The following is a 13,367-nucleotide window of genomic DNA, read 5'->3' as shown; positions in this document are numbered from 1 at the left end:
ACAACAACAACAAAAAGCCTGCTAAGATTTTGAATAGAATTGCATTGAACCATTTTGTGGAGCACTTACATCTTAACAATACTAAGTTTAATAGCATATGAACACACTATATATCTCTCTATTAATTTAGGTCTTTTATTTCTCTCAGCATACTAAGAAAACAATTGATTACTAGTCCAGCCTGAAGCACTTTGGAAACACAAGCTTTTGCTTTCACATTCATTTTCATTTATTTTAACTCTTGTTAACCATCACTATCCTGTTCAACTTATCTTAAGCTGTTTCAGTCTAACCCCACTTCCTGGACACACCCTCCATGACGAGTCTCTTCAGATAGGCTTCTTTAGCTATTCGCTACAGCTAGCATTCTGCTGTTATTTCTCATCTCATTATGAGAAGTAATTCTCTGGAATTTGGCGGCGGGAATACCGCAAAGACAGGAATGGCAAGAGCACTCAGGTTCATAGTGCAGGTTTAATGTGTACAAAGCACTTTCAGGTGATGAGCTATGACTGAACCACCTCGTACCAGAGGCTCCCTGGGCTTTCTCAGTGAATCTGAAGCCAAAGTTCTTTAGGAATTGAAAGCAAACAGGTAAGCTGTGAATGCTCCAATCGCCTCCTTGGACTGTAGTAAGCATGTGAGAACGCGAAGGCTACATTAAAATTAAACTGAATTTCTAACATTCTTGTGAACCAGAGGCCAATCTGAGCCAAATATATCCTCTCCTGATTCAGTAAACCCCTTTCAGCCCCTTGGTTCACTATAGGAATCATAAAAACCAAAACATCATTAGTAAACTACTGATCTACTTTCTTTTTGATCAAACACATAGGTCATTTGAGGACATTTTATTTATCAGAGTTGGAGAGAAGAGTCTAGAAACAAACTGCCTGTTCTCATAGAGGATTCTAATTTGTTATGTCAAGATCCCATTTTTCTTTCCCATCACACCCCAGCTGACCTCTGTGTTAAAACTTGGCCACTGCTGCTCTGAAGCAGAAGTTGAAAGCTGGAAGTTTTCAAATTTTTTTGTTTTTAATATTCTTTGTTTAACTTTGTTGTCCTTAGAGTTAATCTTCTGGTTTAAAGCAAATGCTATGTATGCAAAAAGACATCTTCATCATCACCATGAGACATTTTGGCTAAAACATACTGAGAACCTACTTTTACTCCCAAATATAATTTTATTTTACTAAATAGAAAATTTGAATTTAAAAGAATACAGTCACATTTGTATTGCTCACTAAGCATCTTTTAATTTTTGCTGTGCAGTGTGGTATTCAGCTTTTTCATATGGCTTGTAAAAATCCAGGAAATTCCACTGAAATGAAAAATAATTCTAATCTTGCAGAACTTTTCATGTTGATGGTCTGGAATGCTAGAATATTCTAGAAAATCTTAAACATTCATGCATCTTAATTAATTAAGATAACACCAATTAATTATATGGATAATATTTGAAGTTCAGGTAATAGCCAAATGTTTAACAAAACATTTTCATCTGTAATGCTTGGATAAAAGTCTTACAGAAGATCTTGAGTTTGCTAATACTTAATTTTACTTTTCTATGGCTGGAGTGTCTTCTTTTTAATTGCTTCATCTAGTAAAAACATACAACAAAATTAAGTCTCTATTTCTTGTATCTTACCCTACAATTTTGTGCAAAATGCAATCCCTAATAATAGAAACACTCAACACAGCAAGAAGTAATCCTCTGTAAATAAGATAACCTTTATCCAAGTGGTCACTTAATTATTTTCAAATGAGAAAAAAATCTAAGATAAATTGGTACTGGGGAGTTATGTACTTTTGTGTCTCTGTGTTCTAGTTTTTTTTATACTTGAAGTATAGTTGATTTATGTGTTATTTTCAGCTGTATAGCAAAGTGACTCAGTTATATATATATATATACATACATACATACACACCATCATACATACATATATATATACACACACACATATACATGTATGTATATACCATATCTTCTTTAGCCATTCAACTGTCAATGGACATTTAGGTTGCTTCCATGTCTTGGCTATTGTAAACAGTGCTGCTGTGAACTTTGGGGTGCACGTATCTACTTTTCTATTCATCGACAGATAGATAGATAGATAGATAGATAGATAGATAGATAGATAGATAGATAAAGATAGATACACACACACACACACACATCAGGGAGCGTAATTCCTCCAGCTTCCGTCTTCTTTCTCAAAATTGTTTTAGCTATTCAGGGTTTTTTGTGTTTCCATACAAATTTTAAAATTAGTTCTGTGAAAAATGCCATTGGTAATTTGATAGGGATTGCATTGAATCTGTAGGTTGCTTTGTGTAGTATGGTCATTTTGAAAATACTGCTTCTTCCAGTCCAAGATCACTGTATATCTTTCCATGTATTTGTGTCATGTTCAGTTTCTTTCATCAGTGTCTTACAGTTTTCAGAGTACGGGTCTTTTGCCTCATTAGGTAGGTTTATTTCTAGGGATTTTTTTTTTTTGATGCAATGGTAAATGGGATTGTTTCCTATGTGTTCTACTTATTTATGAGAAGAAGAGAAAAAGTTTAAACAGTTATTTAATTACATTATAAGGACATCTGAATTCAATAAAATCTTTGAGAAAGTCCAGAATTTTTATAGTAAGATATATATTACAGTTTGTTATTAATTACAAAGAAACTTTAGTATTTGGTGTCTTCTTTTCCATCGTATCAGTGTCATTTTGCAACCTAAAACATCTGGATACACAGAATCTGTGAATTAAATAAATAATAATATGAAAAAAACCTCTCTGCCATTATAAGAACAACAATAAAAATAGTTTAAAAAACCACAGAGACTCCAAGATCATCAGCTTCGTGGAAACAAGGATTTTTGTTTCATACACTGATGCACGCAAGCCGTCCAATAGTGTCTGGCACATACTAGGTCTTCAGTATTTATTGAATGAATAAACCTTGTGGACTATTTCAAGGTCTAATCAGAAATGTATGATTTTCATTCCCTATAATAAAAAAAACGATGAAAGTTGAGCCACACATCACATATAGAAAATAGAAAAACAGAGGAGAGCTAAGGAAAGAAGTAAAAAGAAAAAATAAGAGAAGATAAAATAGACTTGATATTAGAGAATGGAAAAATCAGTTATTTTGATTAGAAAGAGAAATGGGTCTAGGGATGTTATACCCTCCCATACTGGAAAAGAACACCAATGAGAGTCATAGAAAAGAAAACTAATCTGCATTGGGATTAAGAGGCTTCTGATAGACTAACTGGAGCCCAGCATGCATTAAATGCCTGCACGTACCTGTTTGGGTAGAGTCTGGGAAGTAGGAAAAGAACGTTAGGAAGGAATACAAATTTAAAGCAGTAAGTTAAATCCTGTTGACTCTAAATAATTGGTGTATCATAATATGTATCCAGTATTGACTTAAAGCCCTGTCATCCCCATAAACACAAATACTATAATTCTCTACAGTAGGCTAACGGGAAGATGGTAATGAGCAAAGAATAAATGAGAACAGGATGAACAGACAATCCAAAGTGGAGATCTACCTCCACCTTATGTGTAAGGGAAGCTGTGAAGTCATGTTCATAACTGGTTGAAAATCACTTACACATTCACCTGAGGCTGGCTTTACCAGCCATGGATCCAAGTTGCTGGGAGAAGTAGGGCAGTCGCCATCTCACAGAGGGCCTGAGTTGCGGCTTCAGGGAGCTCTGTCCGAACATGATGCGATCCAGTGACTAGAGGTTTGAAGAACAGAGTTTTCCTTCACCTCTCACAATAAAGTACACACAAAAAAAGAGCAGAACCCCTAGCTGAAATTGGGCTGGGGTTTAGTGCATACGACAATCAAGAAATCATAACAGAAATCTGGTCATAAGTTAAGGTTTGGGAGGAGGACAGATGGCTGGTGAATGTATACAAAAACAACTACTTCAGGTACTCTGTGAGCCAAGCCAATTCCAACTCTACCTACTAGATCAAATAAACGTATGTCCACACTCACATGTAGAAAATCCGTGTAGAAAATGCACAGCAAGACAGCCTGTGTATTCAATGTCTTTGATACCCATAAATAGAAAGGTCCCATACCAAATACCCCTTGAACCATGGGTTGACCTGAAATTCCATGCCTATATTTTATGGGTTAAAAACATTACTAATTACCAATATTGAATAAATTAAGGGGGAAAAAATCAATTGTGAATGAATAAGCAAATAGCATATCTCATTGCTAATCCCCTCCATTGTTTTATGCCCGTATGACTCATGTAACATTTATAAAGCAGAACCTGGTTTTCCTAAAAAATCCTGCAGAGAATTAAAGAATGCTTTCAAAATTAAAAAAAAAAAAGAAAATAATTATTTTCTGCTCCTCTGAGTAGAGAATAGAACTGAGTAGGTGTAGTGTGCTGCCACCTTTATTTCTACTGGAGGTGACTGGAGTCACCCTGGACCATATTCCATTTTCTGGCCTTTGACTTGAGGCCCCTCGCATGCATGTTCAATTTCCCACCACTCCAGAGTCACTGGTAACATGACAACTTTCCACATGCAAAAGTAAAATTAATAAACTTATATTATTTATGTCTGGGTTTTTTAAAAAAACATACATCAGAGGGAGCTTACACTATGCAAATGCTCAGCTGCCAACACAGCCCAGATGGGCTCAGGAACAGAGAATGATGTAGATCGGCAGGACCAGAGCAGTCTGTGGGAAGTCTGGGCAGAAGATCTGATGCATAAGACAGTAAAGGACTATTGAATGCTCCATGATAGATGTGCTTGTTCCCTTGCCCAGATGCCCTTGAATAAAGACATTTTGATCTCCAAGGCTGACCTGAAAAAAGATAGTTTAATCTAGTTTTGAAAGAATAGCCCTACTGCACAAACACTGGCTCACAACGTTAAAAAATATCAACTAAAATAGCAAAGGGCATTCATATCTCATTAAACCAGCTATCATATTTGATATTCCACTTAATTGAATATTTCTTAATTTGTTCAAAATTGCACGAGCCTGCTGTGTTAAGTCCATTATTGCATATGGGAATACCCACTTTCAGAAGAGAGACAGAAAAAAGTGTTAACCTGCTTGCTCTTGGTTTTTTCTTTTCCCACCTCTACCTTATTCCCAAACTGCAGTTCACACTTACTTGCTCCCATTTCTTTAATTTTCTCTTCTTCTGCCGTTCTTTCTTCCTAGTTCTCATTTTCCTATGCTCGGCTCACTTTTCTTTCTATGGCTGCCTTAGGACTCAGCTTTTTTAGCTAGTTAGTGATATCACTAACCAGCCTTTGACTCCAAGAGACTCAATATATAAACAGACAACAGCCAGATCAAATATAAAAACATCTCTGACCCACAATCTACAGCAACCAGTCCAGGAAGCCAAACCACAATTTCTGTAGCAACTCGTCCCAAATAATCAGGACTTGATTGATAACTGATAACCTCCATATTTGTACCCACTTTGAACTTAGGGCCACCTGGAGAAAGCCAAATAGGCACCCATAACCAATCACATAGGATGCCCTACTTCTAATTTGCCTGCCTCCAGCCTCCCCCACACCAGCAGCCTCCAATCAGGGCACATCTGAAGCCTTCCTTTTCTTCCGGTATAAAGCTTTCCCACTCTGCCTGCCTTTGAGTCTCTACTAAAACACAAATGATGGTAGCTGACTCCCTTGCCATAGCAAGCCCTGAATAAATAGTCTTTGCTTGTTCTCATTTGGGTGAACTTTATTTCCACAGTTTTTTCGTTTCACAAAATTGCCAATTACAGAAATTCTTTGAATAAATACCACGGCCTTGGCTTTTCTGGAGGCATTAGCTCTCTAGCTCCTTCCTTCAATTCCTCACTTTACCCAAACGCAGGCTATCCTTTAGGAGCCTTTAGAAAGAACCTCTTTTTTTTTTTTTTAACTACATGTTTTATTAGACTGAAAAATGGTGAAATATTATTTAAATTGAATGTGCATCAATTCTTGTTCCTAAGCTAAAAAATAAAATCGTAAATTTGTTCCCATAAGTATAACAGGATGTCTAATAATGCTTACTTCATCTATCAATGAACATATTCTGAAAAGTCATTTGGTCTTGTGTCAAATAGATACTATAAAAATAGAATGGGCTTTTTGTCTGAAACTATTATGTAAGGCCTCAGAGTTTTCTAGTAGTTTAATGCTTTCCATTCTATTCACGTCTTTGTTGATGTGAAATGTAAAACGGAATAACCTTATATATGCATATTGGGACTTCTAACAGGTAAGGGTTTCCATGGATACTTTTATACAGCCAGAGTTTGTGTGTGACGAAAAGCATTCATTTCTACTTCTAAGCAATTCTGTTCTGATAAAGAACTCCTGCCAATCATTTCATACGTCTTGACTTTCTTAAAGAATAAAAATAATACGTATCATATGTGCTATGTTGTAAGTCATGAGATAGTCTGTCTCAGTAACCTTTCAATCATCTGGCCTATTCTAGGAGTGCCTTGTAATTTTGTTAAAGCTTGAAAAATCTAAGAAGGTTTTGTAAGCAAATTTTAATGAGTTTAAAGTATTGTCTTCTAGACCTGTATAAAGCATTTCTCTCTCTTTTTTTAAGGGGTGGTCATAATTTAGGCAGTTTAAATTACCCAATTACCAATGCTAAAAGAAAGGTTTATCTCTTACTTAAAATAGCATTTGGAACAGTTTAATCTTCTGTTGTATCTTGACTTGAAAATTTTCAAAAGTCTTTGACTGAATCTTATTTCCTGACATGCCAGCCAAATGAAATTTTCTCCTACCTTCCTATCTTTTGGAGAAACATCTCAAAAACGATGTAAGATTTCAGTTCATGGAGTAGCTGGAGCCCTGTGGTGGCAACAACTGAGCGATGACTGGCGGGTCACTTCTGTCCCCTTGCTGGCAACAGCAATGCCAGGAAAAGGCCGAAAGAATGTCCATCTGTTTCTAACAAGTCCACAAAAGAGCCTCAGGGGCTCCCAGTGCAGGCTGTCTGTAGAACCTTGGCCACACCCTCCTCCCACCCTCCTGATCTGTAGATCCTCCTCTTGCTGAAGGCATCTCTCAGGATGCCTTCCCGCCCTTCCTCCGTCACAGCGTCTTGCTGCTGAAGCAGATGTTTTGTTTCCTGACTCGTGCAATCATTCCCCTTTGCTTGTGGCTGAGACTCCTGGCTTCATTTTAGTTGTGTCATTTTGTATGTTTTTTTAAAAAGTTGTACACATTTTTGTTTGTTTAAAAGTAGTTACTTAGAACAGGAACAGAAAGGGGCTTAAGCTTCATCACCTTCCAGGTAATGCACCTCTAGAAGAACCATAGTAAGGCCTGACCCTCACCACTGCTAGGTTAAATTTTAAGCCCTATAGTTTATGTTCTTATTAGTGTTCTTACTTTATGTACTTATGTTTATTCTCTTATCTTTTTTATTGAAGTAGTCAGTTTACAATGTTGCAACAATTTCTGGTGTACAGCATAATGTTTCAGTCATACATATATATATATGTATTCCTTTTCATATTCTTTTTCATTATAGGATACTACACGATATTGAATATAGTTCCCTGTGCTATACAGAAGAAACTTGTTTATCTATTTTATATATAGTTATTAGTATCTGCAAATCTCAAACTCCTAATCTATCCCTTCCTACCCCCTTCCCCCGCTGGTAACCATAAGTTTGTTTTCTTTCTGTGAATCTGTTTCTGTTTTGTAAATAAGTTTGTCTTTTTTTTTAGATTCCACATATAAATGATATCGTATCGTATTTTTCTCTCTTTCTGGCTTATATCACTTAGAGTATTTGTTCACTTTTAAAAGAACAAGGATCAAACTCCTTAAAATGTTATATGGAGTCCATGATGGTCAGTCACAGTGATGCCATCCTTTGAAGTTTAATTTCCAGAAAGTTCCTTCCACATATAAAATAGTCTCTGAACTGCTGTTCTCCATTTCATTTTGTTCTTTCATGCTTCCAAACCTTAGCACTTTCTATTCCTTTGCCCAGAATGTCCTGCCAGCTCACCTTCCTCTCACCCTTTTTTCCCAATATTCACCCATCAGACTCCTCCTGATCATTAAGACACTGTTAGCATCAGCTCTTCCGTGAAGAACACAGAATACACTGCTTATACTCCTGCACTCCCAAAAGTCAGGAATCCTTTACTCCGCACTTCAGTACCTGTCCTGCATTCCTCCAGTGCAGCAGTGTCACACTGGATTACACGCCTTTTCTGATATGTCAGTTTCTCCACAGAAAACTCAGATCATTTTAGGGAGGTAACACTGGAATCAGGATCATGAGAATTGAGTGTGAGGACAAGTTTTGTCAGTCCTTCACTGTATAATTTGAAAACTGACTGTTCTAAGCTATAAACCGAGGGACCTGGATCATATGACACCTGAAATCCCTCCCAACCCTAATGTTCTATAATTCTTTGGTTCTCAAATAGCATCCAGAGTATGTACGTGTAATAGTGTATTTTTAAATACACTATTTAATAAATATTTATGGAACTCCAACTATATGCCTAGAACTGTGCTAGATTTTTTTTGAAAGATAATCAATGTTTGCCTTCATGGTTTATAAGAATTAGGCCTATTTAGAGTTACCTTGATAGATTTAAGCAAACCGAATATTAAAATATAGGAGAAAAATACTCAGCACACTGCAAGAATTATATGTTTTAATAACTGAAAAATGTAACAAGCTACTTCATATGGTGTAAGTCAAGATATTTGCTCAAATGCTTTCATTAACTGTGAAAATGTTTGCAGAAACCATGAGTTTTGATAAGACAAGTCTGTTGATACAGTTTTTATTTATTTCTCATGGCAAGATGTCTAAAAAAAAATCTTATTAACTTGGGTTCAAAGTGAAAGCATGTCTTTTCAGATTTCCACGAAGTCCAGAGAGAGAGAGTGTATGTGTGTGGGTGTGTGTAGGTGGGTAGGCTCTAGTGTTCCAAATCTGTATATTCCACTTGTTTGGCTTCTTTTGGTCAATAACAAATTCATTCAGTAAGCACATTTTACCCCTACTTCCTACAAAATACTGTGTTGGCACCATGGATGCAAAAGGTCACATGAGGCTCTGGAATCCAAACCTAGCAAAAAAAAAAGGGAGGGGGGTGCAGGTCCTGGACAAATCAGCCCATGAAAGATCTCTGTGCACCCCTGCTCCCTAGTTCTCATCAACACCAAGGAAAATATTCACAGTAATAATAATAATATTCAATACCTTGCATTTGCAATTTGCCAAGGATTTTCATATCGACTCAGTAATCAGTGATGATAAGTTTTTGACCATCAATGTTTTCCATGATAACTTCTTCAAAACTTCTTTAACTACAGCAGAGTCAGTCATCTTTCATTTTGCATATTCACAGTTTGCTCTGCTTACCTCTATTCAGGCAGCTGTCCAGTGGGTAGGTATTATCATTTTCCTTGGTTCACCGAAGAGGAAGGGAGGAGGCAGAAGTGGTAAATAAGCTGTGTAAGTTCGCACAGCTCGGAAGTGGTACCACTGGAATTTAAGTCCAGGAAATCTAACTCCCAAGTCAGTGCTGCTCAATACCGCATTGTCATTTTATCCTGGGGGAATTAGAACCTAGAAATTTAAAAAGGACACATGCAGCTTTGAGGGAGAGTTGGAGTCTATAAAGAGAGAATGCTTTGGTCTTGAATATGTGGAGATTTATGGGCCAATTAGATGCATGCAGTTGAGCCTTGGGTCTTTTTAGTACCAGCCAATGAACCTTCTCCTCCCTTCTAAGCCAGCGCCTAGCACCCAGAGCTCCAGGCATCTTAGATTCTGAAAATGGATCTGTCCCTCTGCTGAGATTTGTTCCAGCCCAGAAATAGCTCTTCCACTTAAGGGGGAATGTAAAGAACTCTTAACAAACCGTAGTTAGTTACCCTGGGGGAGAACAGTCTAGTAGAGAAAACCAAGAGACTGTGTACAGAATTTAAAGTATAACGAAGACTTAAACACCAGTGCAATTAAGAGCCAGTGAGTGTCACCACTGACAGTAGGCAATGCATTGTTCCACTGCTCAGAGAGGGAGAATCCCTTTGCAGTTACACAGTGTTGAAGGAAATAGAGCCATGGGTTCAGCCTGCAAAGTCTGATGCATTTCACCAACTAGGGAGTGGAGGGGAACATTCTTGGTGAAAGGAACAATGAAAGCAAAAATGTGACACGAGAAATATGCTTTGTGTTCTCAAATGAGGGTCCTGAAATACCACTTTTGGAAAAGCAGGTTGGATTACAGTGGTGGCAGCAGAATCAATAATGGTTCAAGGTGCAAGTTTGGAAATGAAAAGACAGAGCTCTCAGTGATTCCTAACTTGTGGAGCGAATCAAAACAGAAGCCTTTTTATGGGTACAGCATTCAGATTCTGCCATGGATCTGAGTTAAGAGATTCCTGCTTATTTGTCTTACTGGCGTCAAAACTGTTAGATGCTTGTAATTAAGTCACTTTTAGAATTCTGCCACCTTCAGCCACCTGGAGATTAATGTAGGCCCCCATATTCTGGAGAGGGCATGGAATGCGGTGACAAATGCAGTGTATATTTTTGTTTAATTGAGAAAGAATTAGCTGCCATCTTTCAATGTTTGCTTCCATTAAAAAAAAAAAAACCCGCAGATTTCTAAAAGGATATTTGGTGCATTAAAACAAATCAAAACAATGTAAGAAAAGACAAACACAAAACATTTTTTTAATTGCTCTGAATTCCACCACCAAAAAGACCTCCATTATAAACATCTTACAAGTATATGCTTTCTTTTCTTAGGCGGATTGATTTGTCTCTTTACTTATTTATAATTTGTAATAAATGTGTAGATTTGCCATGGCATTATTTTTCTTTTCCTCATACTTGAAGGACCATGTCCAGACCTTTATTTGTATGATACTGTGCAGCAGTTACTGTATAACTTCTCACTATTCTCATTCACTCATAATCATTCTCTCTCTGTCTCATTTTCCCTCTGAGGTATCTGCATGTGTGAGTATCTGTGTGTGTGTGCTTCTGTCTTCCTTCAGTGGACTTTCCCAGGGGAAGGAGACTCAGTAAGTAAGGGCTAAGGTGGGAGCATACTTGGTTCTGACGTCTCTCTTCTGAGATTTGGCTCAATGTCCTAGACCAGGGTTTTGTAAGTCTGGAGGTGCACCCGATTCTCGTAGAGGGTGAGGTGGGGTGGGAGGAGAGAATACCATTCTACCTTGGACCAATTTCCAAGTGCCGAGTGTCACAGAAGGAATTTTATTTCTGAGAGCATCAACTTCCTTTTTTATTTTCCTCATTTTACCTGTAGTTTCTGGTAGCAACTTCCACTGTGGCCCTATACAGGAGAAGACAGGGTTAATTATAGCTTGTTTTTCTGAATATCTAGGAATATTGTGAGAATATCAGGATTTAGTCAGTGCACCAAACTGACTTCTGGATTTGGAAGCACTTTGAACCCCACTTGTGCTGCCTTCCTTCTCCAAAACCTTCCACTCCCCTCCAAAACCTGTTTCTTTCCTTGATTGTGTTCCTGAAGCTTGCATGGTCACAGTACGTGCCCTCCCTTGTTTTTATTGTTAGAGTATATAGATATAATGCAGAAGTCCAGAGTCTGGTAATAACGGATATCCCTGGAACTATCGAGAACCTCTGTTCCAAGAATTCCTCTCGTCCAGCTTTTTATTTCTCTTTATGTGCTCCTCTTCTTAACATCAAGAAGAGAAATAGTTTCTCACTTGAGCCACATTTAGAATTGGGAGAAGCCCCAGCTAAGGTTCCAGCTAGACTCTTAAATCTTCTGACACTTTAACCAATGAGGGGCCTTTCTTCTTTTCTCAAGACTATATAAGAAGTTGATTTATTAGACACTAATCTCTCCTAAGATCCTTGAACTAAATTACGTTTTTCTGGGGCACGCTTTAGAGGATACTGCCCTTACAAAGACCATGGCAGAGTGTCAAGACATAATAAATAGCTGATTACAGTGTACCTACTCTGACAGTACTTTTAAGGAAACTGAATACCACTTATTTTTTTTTAAATATCATAAAGGCATAATACAAATGTCTAGAGTTACCTGAGATTAAACAAATTAATCATTTTATGCCATGCTACAGAGGATTTGGAAAGGAATATACATTGTAAGTGAAGAATTAGAAGACAAGTAACAGTAATTCAGAGATGCTAAGACAAGTCAATGATGATTGATAGGTAATGAACTAAGGAAATAGTTATGCATTTAAGTGGTAAAATTAGATATTAGAAACAACCTAAATAGCCAACAATAGTGAAATATTTAAATAAATTTTGTAATGTCCATATAATGGAATATTACACAGCCATTATTATTTAGGTAATGTGTATATAAGATGATTTCAATTGTGCAAATAATATACATATTTGAATAAATGGGAAAAAATTACACTAACATTTTAGGAGGATTTATTTCTAGATTGTGGACTTTGGGATAACTTTCTTTTTTATACTTTGTGATGTTTAATGAACACACATTACTCTTAAAGGAGGAGATATATATTTTACATCAGTTAACAATAATGAAGCATCAATGAAAGAAATGTTTATCAGAATAAAGAGAGCTGGGAAAAGATTAAGATGCACTTTCAATGTAAAAACTGCAAACATTTTGCCAGGAGACCAAGGCTGTAAATAGATTAAAAAATGGAGCTTTTAATTCCTAGATATCTCTCTAGATGAAAAGAAATAAAGATTTTCCTATGACTAGAATGAAATGAAAAGTCACATTTTAACTAAGTAGTAGTTGAAAATGAGTGAGTACCAGTGAATGAAATTTAGAGTAACAAAATTTTAGAGTTAGTTAAGACTTCAGCAGTCATCGAATCCAACCTTTTGAGAGGGTCAAGAATCCCTTCTTTGGTACACTGGAGAAGTGGGCATCCAATTTGTTTGAATACCTGCAGTGGACACACAGCTGACCACCTTAGACACAGTCTACTCTACCCCTTCGCAATTCTAGGTGTTAGAAAGTTCTCTTTTATGTGGAATTGAAATTGGAGTCCAGTAACTTCCATATGTTTATTCTTGAAGAGTACTAAAAATGGGTAAGAATAAGTTTTTAAGCAGTAAAAATATTGATATATTTCCATAGAGGTTTGGAGAGAAAATCGGAAAGTTTTATACTTGTGAAGTCAATTTCAATTTCCTCTTCTTTACAGCAGTGTTTCTAATATTTGATAACAGACCCCTTTTAAATCCTCCCTTTGCCCCAGAATGATTATCTTCCATAAGACATGACATGGTTTCCAAACCCCTGACAGCCCAGGGAATCCTCCTTTAGAAGCCATGTTGAACTGTTC

At 36.9% G+C, this 13,367-nt stretch overlaps 1 long non-coding RNA gene across 3 annotated transcripts; it reads right to left on the bottom strand.

The window, feature by feature from the left end:
• Window positions 1-2,441: 2,441 nt before the first annotated feature.
• LOC116153602 (uncharacterized) lies at window positions 2,442-12,363 on the bottom strand. Of its 3 annotated transcripts, none has more exons than XR_010383300.1 (3): window positions 9,424-12,363; window positions 3,622-4,851; window positions 2,442-3,008 (listed from the first exon to the last, which is right to left on the bottom strand). It is a non-coding gene; the product is annotated as an uncharacterized LOC116153602 (long non-coding RNA). The 3 variants fall into 3 exon arrangements; XR_004137478.2 differs by lacking the exon at window positions 9,424-12,363 and having other exon boundaries at window positions 3,622-3,751; window positions 4,641-8,446; XR_010383299.1 differs by lacking the exon at window positions 9,424-12,363 and having other exon boundaries at window positions 3,622-8,446.
• Window positions 12,364-13,367: the final 1,004 nt, after the last annotated feature.

The sequence above is a fragment of the Camelus dromedarius genome, chromosome 2 (assembly GCF_036321535.1).
Source record: "Camelus dromedarius isolate mCamDro1 chromosome 2, mCamDro1.pat, whole genome shotgun sequence".
NCBI lineage: Eukaryota > Metazoa > Chordata > Mammalia > Artiodactyla > Camelidae > Camelus > Camelus dromedarius.
This window is presented reverse-complemented; position numbering and strand designations above follow the sequence as displayed.